Raw genomic sequence first — 12,202 nt, 5'->3', positions numbered from 1 at the left:
CAGCAGCAGCCAAAGCAGACTCAGCTTTGCAAAGCGTAACAGTGCAAGTGCTGCTGCACATACCTTGAAGAAACCAACTCATGAAAAGGGAAAATGTCACAGATAAAATACCATCTTAGGAGGTGATAGAAAGAGAAAAGTTAGGGGCTCTTCTTGTCACGCCATTAACAACATGTTTAATTACACTGGTGCTGAGGGGGGCAGGTCTGAATATATAGATAGTGGGGAAGATGGGTAGCTTCAGGTACAGAACAGAGGGACACAAACACTCTGGTCAATATTTAACCCAAACTGATCTGCTCTTTCTTTGGAAGGGATTATTTCATAATCCACTAAAACATCTTTGGATGAAAAGTCTTACGTGATTTTAAAGGATTCCTATTTCTCACATATATTTTTCTATGTCTTCATTGGTTTAAAAGTACTTTTACACAAATAGCTAGATAGAGACAAAGTATCTAGAAGTGCTTTTTTATACAAATTACCCTTGCAAAGGAGAGAGAAGGAAATATTATCTCCATTTAAAATGGACATGAAGAGTGGTTCTGTAATGGATTTATGGAGGTCACAGAAGAAGTCGAAAGGCAAAGGCAGAGACTGATGCTCAGTCACGCCTCACTGGGGCTTTGCTCCTCTCTCCATCATTTCATTTTTGTTTGCAGCAAACAGAAAAATCCTTCAGTCTAGCCCAAACTACTCTGATTCCCAGATGCAGCACTTCATAAGAGATAAGCATGTTGTGTAGGTGGCAAAAACTGGAAAAAGCAAAGAACAGACAGAGACAACAGCAGAAGCCTAGCAACCAAAAGTGAGTCCTCACAAATGCGGGATTTCTGATGTTATGTTTTTTCCCTTTGCAGGTGCTATTATGACCCAGCAGGAATCCCTTCCCCTTCCCATTCCTCTGCAATGTCCTGCAGGCTGGCATGTGACAGCCTGGTGTGCCCTGTGGCTGCTGTAGGGCAGACGAATGAACAAAGCCAGCAGGAATTAACAGAACAGCAACAGTATTTTCATATGCAATTCCTGTATTGATCAAAAAATAAATTACTGTTACTCTGAAGTGTACTCTCTCCAGCTGTGTAATAGAGACGACACTAAAGAGGCCAGTCAGTGCAGGTTCCCCATTATCCTTCCTGTCTCATTAGCGTCTACTCTTCCCTTGGCTCTTTGCTCAGAGTCTCTGATGTGATTTGCAATGTGCTGCTGACAAAGCTGCTGTTGCGCTTCCTCCTTAGAAATGTTTTTCTTCTGCCAGATGACTGCAGCAGCTTAATGGGAGTCTTAAAGGTTTTTTGATGGTCTGTCCAGAGGTGAGCAATTGCTACCACCATTTCAGAAAAGCCCAGAATTAACCAGAAGTCCATTTTTAGAGGGAAGAAGAAAAGGAAAAACCTCCCATGTGTTAGCTACTTCCCCTCAAACACAATTTTGCCAGAACAGATTGGAGGATTGAGCTATCAAGATCTGTTTCTGCCCCTGTCCTTTGCCATCCCAGCCTTCATGCTCCAGAGGAAGCCCATGGCCCAGCACAGCACTGCTCAGCAATGCTGAAAACCATTGTGGGTGATGAAACATCTTCCTGACTCCTGAATGCAGTGACTTTTCACCTTGTCTACACAGAGCCCCTGCACGAGATTGAGTTCACTGTGTGCTCTCAAGCACATTATCTGCATTTGTTTCTATACTTTCTTGGCCCTGAACTGCCATATGCACAACTTGCAATTTTCTAGTGCTAATACCAATTTTCTACTTGGTTAACATGTACAGCACCATACTAAATCCTGCCAAAAAGCAGGAAAAAGGCTCCATGGCTATTGTAGCCTGTCAGTTTTCCTAGTCCTCCTAAGCAATCTGTTCTAAGGGGTTTTAGTTACATCCACCTCCTCTCCTTCCATCTTATTCCATACTAGATGCGTTAGGTTATTTATTTTTTATGTTTTGGGCTGGGTATGACCAGCAGCATGCAGTATGGGAAAGCCTGCTGGCCTCGCCCCAGAATTTTGGGAGGACTGTGGAAGCAGCAAGCTCCTTTCCTTCCTGATCACCCTCAACAGATGTTCATGTTAGTGAGATGAGGAAGAACAACAGCCTGCCCTTTGCTGCTGGAGATCATCCTTGGAGGGAAAGCTTTGGAAGTGAACAACCTTTGCAGTTTCTATTTCTGCTTGGGTAGACAAGGAGAGAGCAGCTGTTGGTAGATGTGAAGCCAGACATTAGCGCGCAGGCAAAAATATCAGCAGAGCTCTGGAAAACTTCTAGAAGACCTGTAGGAGCTCATGGTACTTTAAAGATGGGACAAAACTGACCAGGACTGCAATAATAGCCACAGTACAGTTTGGAGGTGCCCCAGCAAAGGGCTTGTGAAATCTGGGGCACCATTTACATCGCCAGAGTGGGATGAGGGGTGCTGGGTCTTGGCCTTGTGTACTGCCCCAGCACCCGCAGAAAGCCACAGCCAGTCTCAGGAAGTCACCTCCTAAATGAGCCGGAGCTTGCAAGATGGAGGTGCAAGTTAAGGGGAATTTGCTGGTGCAGGAGACCAAGCGGAGTGTCCTGGCAGAGGTGCCTGGCCCTGCGCCTCAGCGACAGAGAGTGGGTAACTGTAATGCTGCATCACAGCATATGCTGTAAAACCCAGCTGTTGTGTTTGGTCCTGGTTTCCCTCCAGCAATGGGTTCCACACAGGTAGGTGACACTCAGAGACTGGTAGAGCCTTATATAGCTGGAAGGTGCAGGGGGAAACCTGAGAATGACCTGCCTGATGCAATAATTTAGACCACGTACGCCCCTAATGCTGAAGAGGCAGGTCCCTGTGCAGCACAGCATGCCACTGCTGCTGGGTTGCGGTCACCTCACGGCTGCGGCTGCTCAGCTAGGAGCACTGGTGTCCTGGCCTGCGATGGAAACATCGTGTATGTCTGCCCAGGGCTCTCCTGAGACACCCCACCAATGGTGTTGGGTCCCCTGTGCTGGCAGAGGCCCCCGTCCCTGTCCCTCCAATTAGGTGCAGCTTTCATGTACCCTGCAAGAGCCACCTCCATGGGGACATGCCCCTTCAAAGCAGAATTTGCCAGCACACTCCTGGACTGGAATTGCCAGAACAGCTTTGCTGACTCCATCCATCCTGGTCTTTCAGATGTGGTCTTCATTTCTTGCAATGTAGTGCTTTGAAAATGGACAAAGACATCACAGTCTAATGGCTGCTCTAAGCGTCCGGAGCAGAAGTGCTCCACCAGAATTACCAACATGCAAACTGCAACACGTGTCTCACTATTGCCTATTGTGACATTTTGGCCCCAACACAGCCATGAAGTAGCTTAGAGGCTGTCAGAGCGTGAGACTGTACATCAGAGTACAAGAAAAGCCAGGTAATGCTTGTTCTTCGTAGGGGATTTATAGGCCTGGCAAGCAGAGTAGCTCTCGGTTTGAACTGCAGCTAGAAAAGGGAGTCACTCCAAACAGAGAATGCCAATTAACTCCAGCACCACTTGAACGAATTAAGTGAAGGTCAGAGCTGCAGCAAGCAGCCATCACTAATGAGATTTCAGTGCCGCTCTGCCTATTTTATGCACATCAGATTTCCTGCGAAGGAATCCCCCGGGACACAACTGTTTGGCTTCTGTCTGAAACTTCAAGAGCCTCTGGCTCAGAAAGATGTTAACTTCACCCTTGATGCTGCACTAAGCAGAAGGCAGGCAGTTGGAGTGCTTCTTTAGCAAATAGCAGATGATTTTAGACAGACATCACAACTTGGAATCCAAATTTTCTTTTTTGCAATATATGCATGCATTAATTATTTAACTCTAGCTCTGGTAATTCTAAATTCAACTTTTTGTCATGGACAGTGAATGTAGTTCTTAGTTTTATATCGAGCGTGCTGCAGACCGCTCTGTCCCCAACGCAGGTAAATGGTTTGCCGAGCTGTCCCTCCCTCTGTCTCCTGATTGTCCCACATGCTGCCCAGATGCTGACAACAGCAGAAAGCAGCGCAATAAGAGAGGCTGCTAGAAACTGATTTTTTCAGACACATACTTTGCACACCGTTACATGCTCCAGCAGTAAGAGAGGGGTTATTTGCTCTCATAACATATGTGCCTAAACCAGGCTAAATCCTTGTGAGCTATTGTTTCCTGGGGGATGAGAGTCTCCTTGGCCAGCACCCATGTCAGGATGAGATGGCTGCAACCTGGAGAGACCTCACCTCAGGGGGCTACCAGTCTGTCATCTCCTGCCGACAGGGGTTAAGAAACATCTGCAAAAACTGCTAAGAAGAAATGCACTGGTTTGCTTCCTCAGCTAATTTGTGCTCCTTGAAGGAAATCAAAGGCGGCGTTTAATGATCCTTCTGGGCACGACGTGATTTGTATCTTCATCCTTTTGGGGCAGGCTCACAGCACGAAAACCCCAGGGGTGGAGGGGAAATCTCTTTGAAAGCCATTCGCTGAGCGAGATGCTGTCAGATATTGAAGGGAGGAAGAGTGAGTGTGTGTTATGAAAGTTGGCAGGTGACTGAGCTAATTACAGACTCGGAGGCAATTTAGGGTGACGGGAAGTGACTTGAATTGTAACCAGAGGTTAAAAGAATTTAAAAGGAGACAGTGCTGGTGCTGCTGTGCTCAGATGGGCTGAGGACTGTTCCCCGTCAGCTCACTGAGCAGCTGCAGGTCAGGGAAACACCTTTCACACTCCGCTGCAAAGTAGTTTCGGAGCAAAACACAAGATGCTGCAACATGGTATTAATCAGATGTGGAAAGCCTTGCAGACCCTTCCTCCACCCCTTTCTCTTCTTCAAAACTGTCAGGGTATTTTTAATAACAATTGCTGGTTGCCTAAAATCACAAAACATGTTTTCATTAATATTCATGAAAGAATGGACTGTTTTTATCTACACCTACATCAATGTGTGGTAGAATGTACCCAAAGCCCAGCTTTTATCTTTAATCACACTGAAACTGATCGCCTCTGATTTTTGTGGGGAAAAAATACTCCTATTTTCAAAGGAGAAAAGCATGAAATGTTATAATATGTGACCTAGAATTTTGGCAATGCTGCTCCCTTCTGTGAAATCAAAAGCACGGAAAAAAATAATCAAACTTTTAAGGTTTTTAATTGAGTTCTGAATATTCCAGAAACTCCAATATGGATTTCTACAATAGCTCTTATGTGAACACTCAGTATCATCATCAAACCAAATAAAATTAACAGAAAATCTTTGAAAATTAAAAAAAAAATAAAAAACAACAACAAAAAAATCATTGTGCCTAGACATTGCCTTTATTTATGTTACAGTAGAGTGCAGCAGCTTCCCCAGGGGCCAGGCATGACTGCTGTATATATTGTGCAAACCCACAGCTGCAGAGCCCATGGCCCACAGACACTGCACTGGGGATAGTCAGCTCATCTGTATTGATGCCATTTTCCCTGACAGGCAGATGTTTAATGCCCGGATCACTACAGAGAGGTCTGCAGAGTGCTGCAGCCCAGCTCTGTTGGCTCCTGACCCGCTCCTATTGCCAGGGACAGATAAAACCACCCTGCAGGCTCAGTTCAACCCCTGCACCACTGACAGCGTGATCCAAATAAATCAGGGGAGAGGAGTGGTTTGCTGCTTTGCCCGTGTAGATCACTTGCCAAGTGAGAGAAGATGGTCCTCAGCCCCAGAGGTTATGCCGTCTCCCTTTGCAAGAGTGCAGAGAATTAGAGAGCACCCTGTATTTCCAAAGCACCCCACAACTGTTACCCAATAAATCCTCATCAGGATTTCAGCAAATAGGTGAGGCAGTAACATCAGACCACGTAGGCAAGTAACTCCTCTCTGCACCCTCCACATCTGCTGACCTTGACAGGGGAACACATGGGAGGAGGGACCTTCCTTCTTTCTAGCCCAGCCACACTACAGCAGCCCTAATTTGGCCCAAATACCTCTGTCCTGATAACCCTGCAAAATCCTGAATCCTTACTAACACACTGAGTGGAGAGAAGGAGGTACTTGTAGCATGTCCTCTGAATAGGGCCATTGCATCAGGCATTTAATATGAAGGATTTTGCAACATAAAAGATGTTGCTAGACACGTACAGAGTCAAGTGTCTTTGTAGCTGTGGAGATTAGCAGCATAAGTGACATAATTTATTTAGTCACGATGCACCACAATTCCTGGGGCTCCCCATGAAGCAAAGCCTACTTCCTCAAAAAAGCTGTTCTAAGTGCAACCACCTTATCACAAAAGGCTTCAATCTCTTTTATAATGAGGGTTCCCTTCCTCCTAATCAAGTTCCTTCAGATCATGTGAACTTGAAATGGAAAAGATTAAGTTTAACCCTTTGGGAGTGGAAAGATAAGGATGAAGTTAACTTTTACTCAGGGTGCTTTTGTGACAGCATCCAGGAAAGCTGCAATCAGCTCACAGTGCCCAAACTGAACACCTGCTTTCAATTACTTTTCCTTTTTCTTTCTTCTTTTTCTAGCCTTGTCTTCAGAGGTGTTGGGAAGATGCTTCGCTGCTGCTTGTTTCCTGTGCCTTCTGCTCTCCCTTGGTGTCTCCCTCCATGCCATAAATTTCCTGCTGCTCAGAATGCTCTGCCTGATGAGGGTTTAACATGCTGCTAGAAAAAAAAAAAAAAAGCTAGTTTCTTCTTGGAGTATTTAAACAAATCTAAATTTAGAGCAGAGCTGTGGAAAAAAATAGAAAGGAAAAAAGGCAAAGTAACCAGCCGAAGGCATTAATTAATATGACACCTGTGTGGCTGCTTCTATAAACAACAGGGAGAACATGCGGCTCACAGAAGACCGAGTCTGCAGGCAGATATTTACAGAGCAGCTGGGTGTAATGTGGCATCTAGAAGGACACATTTGGTCCAAGCCATCCTGCTGACATCTGATGATGCTCTGCAGGCTGGGTATTCATCCATTCTTCACTACATCTGAGTCAACCTGAAATTAAGAAAGTCTGCCTACATGTCAGTTGTTCTACCTGTATATCCCCCTTGTGTCATGCTAGGGGTGAATCTCTCCTGCTCTACAGAGATCATAGTGAGGTATTAGTTTCCTTCCCATGGTAAACAGACTTTTGTGTGCCTCCTCTGTGGAGTCACATCAGGGTCTCCTTGCAACCACTGGCACTCATCAGCCTGGTCTCAGATGGCAGAGAACCCTTCCATGCACAGCTTCAGACTGTATCAAACGTTTCCTCTGCACCCAGATGGTGTTAAAAGCAGCTAATTTAATCCAAACCACACCTGGGAGTGAGGGAGCTAGCATTTTCCCACAATGGCTGTGATGAGAAAGGGTCAATCAAAGGGGCTGTGCTCACCCAGCACCACCCAGCGCTGCAGATCTTTCGGGTCTCACCAACCCAGACTTCCCAGCTCCCAGGCATGCCGCCAGCCATGTGGCCAGCCCAGCTCCAACAGCATCTCCCTGTTGTGTTGAGGCTTCCCAGAGCTCATCTGGTATTGCACAGGCCCCAGTGTGACCAAACGGGGAGGGAAGGTAGTACTCAGCTGCGGGGACACCCCCCAGCCCCCAGCCAGGGCCTGCATGCAGCATCAGCACTCATGCAGAAGCGAGCCTGCAGCCCTTTTCCCTGTCCCTGCTCAGCTATTAAATCCGCACCTCTGCAAACTCAGCTTGTGAGTGCTAACCCTCCACAGCACTGAAACCTGATCAGAAGAGATTTGCATGACCAGCCAGTAAAACCATGACTAAAAGTACTTTTCCATTGCTGCTTCTGGCAAGGGCCCCCTCCTCCTGGCAGCTGCCAGGACAGGGAGATCAGATTCTCTAGTATTGGCAAAACACTGCACGACTGTTTTTCAAACCACACCGAGGAATGGGTAAACCTATTCAGCCCAGAGACATTGTCCTCATATCTCCTGAAAAGGACACAAGCCCAAACACTGTTAAGAGTGCAGTTTCACAAGCAGAACGTTTGACCAGGATAGAAAGGAGCTTTTGTACCCAGATGCTTACCTAAGGAGTCCTGCCAAGAGATAATAAGAGGCACAAGATTATGATCTCAGATCAAGGCATCTGCTGTGAACCACGTAGTTTATTCCCATTGTGCCTTGTTTTAAGTTATTCAAAATCAAAACAAGTTATTCTTATTAAGTGATTATAAGTTCAGGATCATGATGGAGCAAAGACTTGCTTTGAGGTATGCAGTGGTGGCAGGCACGCAGCAAGATCCTGGTGTCTCCAGAATGAAGAACAAGTCAGTGCTGATGTCTTGCAACCGCTTCCCCAGTCCTAATATCTATAGTGCAAAAAGGACCCTGATGCTCACTCCATGTGGGCCCTAAGACACTGCCTCAAAGTACCTAGAAAATAGGTCTCACCACATGGGCCAGCTGGGAGATGAGTACTACGGGTGCCAGGGGGAAGAAGTGTCTCTGGTGACTAGTTTCAGCTCAGTAAACCTCCTGGCAATAGGAGTAGTATCACAAGGAGCTTGATGCTTGAGGAGGCTGAGACACTCTCCCATCTGCTCTTCATCTCCACGAAGCTGCATACTCTTCTCTTTGCTGTGTTCAAGGTTGTTGCCACATCCCCTGTTCCAGCTGGCTTTCTGATAAAGAGGCACTTGACTTCCACAAAATCTGCCTTATTGACCAGTACTGCATGGAGAGAGGTTGCCTTCTTCAAGAGGTTGTGCCATGCACAGCACATCTTTCTTATCAGCTTTCTCTGTTGCTCTAGTGTAGAGTTCCCCTTTCTTCATTTTGCCCCGTTGTCCTTATATTTATCCCACCGTAGGACTGCATGTTAATCTGCTCAGGCATTTCCACGTCAGGGTCACCACATGAATGCATTAAACAAATGAGGATTTCTACCATCTTTAATAAACTCTCCTCATACACTGCTTACACCACTGTTTTGCTTATATTTGTTCTTTGGCTGTCTTGACATTTGCCAGTATATTCTCATAACAACATAATCCAAACTGAACTCAGGGTCTAGTCAAACCAGAAACAAATAGAGCTGGTAAATCTTCCCCCTGCCTGTGAATACAGCACAAAATCACACTTTTTATTGCCCCATGGTTTTGAAAATTTAGCTCTAATGTGCTGTACTCACTCACCCCATATCTCTTGTAGATGTAAATTCTTACTCCTTGTTAGGTGTTTACTTTCATTCTTTATCATAGGATTTTTTTTTCCCCAGTCAAATCCTGCTATCGTTTTTCTCCTCTCCATGCTCCCACTGTGCTCACACGCTGTCGTGGATGAGCTCTGCAGAAGTAACTGGATGCACACTAATCCCATTAAGGGCCCTCTAGTCACCTGGGGATTTTCAGTTTTCCGTGCTATTTTCATTTCATCTTCAAATCTCAGTCCCTTGCAAGTTTAGACCATTAAGGGGTTAAGTGTGATATAGCCAGTAAATGAGATAAGTCCAAATAAAGGGATTTGGATCCCCCAGTTCAGCATGTTGCTGTCTCATTGCCTTTTCTATCAGTGTTTCAGCGTTTTCCAAACATACCACGAGCTCTCGCTAGAACCCATCTGGATTAAACTGGGTCCCAGCTGCAAATAGCACACAGTGGCTGGAAGGGTTAGTCAAAAGATCCTGCAAAAATCACTCACAATAACTATTTGATGCTGCTTTATGCATGTAGAGAAATGTAGAGAAAAAATACTATCTAAAATATTGATTCTCCTGCCTTCAGACCTCATTTCAGCTTTTTTTCAGAACATGAATTTTTATCATCTCTTCCCTGAAGTATCCAGACAGGGGAGCCTGCCACCCTGGATGCTACCCCTCATTTTTAATCCTGGTAAACATGGAGAAATGAGACCTTAGTGGTCAGTCTTTCTAGCTCTGCTAAGAGCAATCTTCTCTTTTCAGGCTGCAGAGGAAGGAGGAGGCAGCAGAAGCCCAGCCCCTGGTCCCAGCAGTGTGAATCCGGAGTCAGGGGAAGGGCAATCAGCTCCTTCTGTTCCCATGGGCAGCATGCTGCATCCCTTCTCTGCACTGAGCATTTCGGGGGGTGGGGTGCGGGGGTGGGGGGGGGTGGGAAGACATTCCTCTGCATTGCCCTCACCTCCAGATTCCCCCTGGAGCCATCTAGGTCTGTAAGTGCCCCTCTTGGGGGCAACAGCCCCCATAGCACATTTTGGCCAGGTGAGAAATGTGTTGCTGACATCCAGATCTGCTCCGCCTGTTGCCTCCATACGCTGACCATGGCATATGCTGTACTGCTATGTAGTACCCTGAAGGGACTGCCTCTAGAGTGTTTGTGTGTGTAGAAATTGATTTTTTGTAGATTTTAAGGTCATAAAGAACCATTTCAACCTTCCTGTGTAACCCTTTGCACAGACTTAAGAACATCATCTGGAAATTTCAGCCCTTCAGGCCTACAACCTCTGCTTGAAGAAGATCATAACTTTCAAAATGATACTCAGTCTGGAGTAAAGATTGTAATAAATGATGACACCATCCTATCCTGAGGTGAGTTATTCCTGTAATTGCTTACCCCAGGCCTTCAGCCTCTTCGTCTTGTAATTTAACCTCTATTCCATGTTTCAGGGGTTTGTTCCCTTCTCTGTACTTCCTCTGCCACTTCTGTTATCCCATCTGATGAGCAGCTGTGCTGGTTTTGGCTGGGATAGAGTTAATTTTCTTCACAGTAGCTGGTATGGGGCTGTGTTTTGGATTTGTGCTGGAAACAGTGTTGATAATGTAAGGGATGTTTTAGATACTGCTGCACCGCGCTTGCACAGAGCCAAGGGCTCTTCTGCCTCTCACCCACCCTCCAGCGAGCGGGCTGGGGGGGCACAAGGAGCTGGGAGGGGACACAGCCGGGACAGCTGACCCCAAGTGACCAAAGGGATATTCCACGCCACACAACGTCATGCTCAGCATATAAAGCTGGGGAAGAAGAAGGAAGGGGGGAAGTTCAGAGTGATGGCGATTTGTCTCCCCAAGTAACTGTCACACCTGATGGAGCCCTGCTTTCCTGGCGGTGGCTGAACACCTGCCTGCCCACGGGAAGCGGTGAATGAATTCCTTGCTTTGCTTTGCTTGCATGCACGGCTTTTACTTTACTTATTAAACTGTCTTTACCTCAACCTATGAGTTTTCTCACTTTTACTCTTCTAATTCTCTCCCCCATCCCACCAGGGGGGAGTGAGAGAGTGCCTGCGTGGTTAGTTGGCAGCTGGAATTAAAACTACAACAGGCACCAATACAACGCTCAGTGGCACATCTGTAATACATGCCTTAGTTTTACTTCAGTGCTTTGACATCCAGTTTCCTCCTCCACATCTTTACAAGAAACGTAACGATCTAGCGTGGCCTTGCATTTTGTATTAAATAAGGCATTTGTAAACATGCAGAAGATGATTGTAAGATATTCTAATAAATGGGGTAATTCATTGCCATGGAGTCAAACTGTTCAACAGGTCACTCTAGTCATCTATAATCTTTCCACTGACATATCTGTAGTTATTTATAATTCATACTTCTTGTGACGATAATGAGCTTATATAGCAGGCCCCTCATCTGTGTGTGCAGTTTGCTACTTGCTACTATTCATCAAGTTCAGCCATTGGGCTCCTTTGATTCATTGGTCTCCAGACACAGATGAAAGGATGGCAATCTCAATTGAATGTTGCCCAAATGGAAAGATTCGACTATTAATAAATAATCACTCACATTAGGAGATGCTCAGTTTAAACCAGCAGAGTAATTTTTTTCATGCCATCTTTGCTTCCCACTGCCCATTTTCCCTCCTCTCCTCTCACCTGTGGGAGGTCCCCACTCATGGCCTGGAGGATGAGCACCTCACCAGGACCTGGGCTGGATGCTGCCAAGGTGCCGGCTCTGCCCAGCCTCATCGGTCCTGTGCAAACCTCAGCGCCAAGCGGAGGCATGGCACGAACCCGCTGGTGCCTGCAGGAGCCTGCCATGCACCCCACGCTCCTGGTCCCAACCTCAGGTACCCAGAGGGGAGGTGATGGTGCTGGGGCCACCTGCAGGAGCAACCCACTGGTGTCCTGCAGCACGGCAGGGGGGCTCTGCTCACGGAGATCAAAGGTCAGGGGTGGGGGGGAAATTTCAAGGGTGTGGATGCGCCCCCTTTAAAGCAGGCATGGCCTGACCTCTGGCTGGAGAAGCCAAGACCTGTCTTCAGGAATCAGAGTAATCCTGGGTGATTTTATCCCACTCCACTTCCCTAAATCTGTGGCCGCTGCTGCTTGG

The sequence above is a fragment of the Falco biarmicus genome, chromosome 5 (assembly GCF_023638135.1).
Source record: "Falco biarmicus isolate bFalBia1 chromosome 5, bFalBia1.pri, whole genome shotgun sequence".
Classification (NCBI taxonomy): domain Eukaryota; kingdom Metazoa; phylum Chordata; class Aves; order Falconiformes; family Falconidae; genus Falco; species Falco biarmicus.
Note: the sequence above shows the minus strand (reverse complement) of the source record.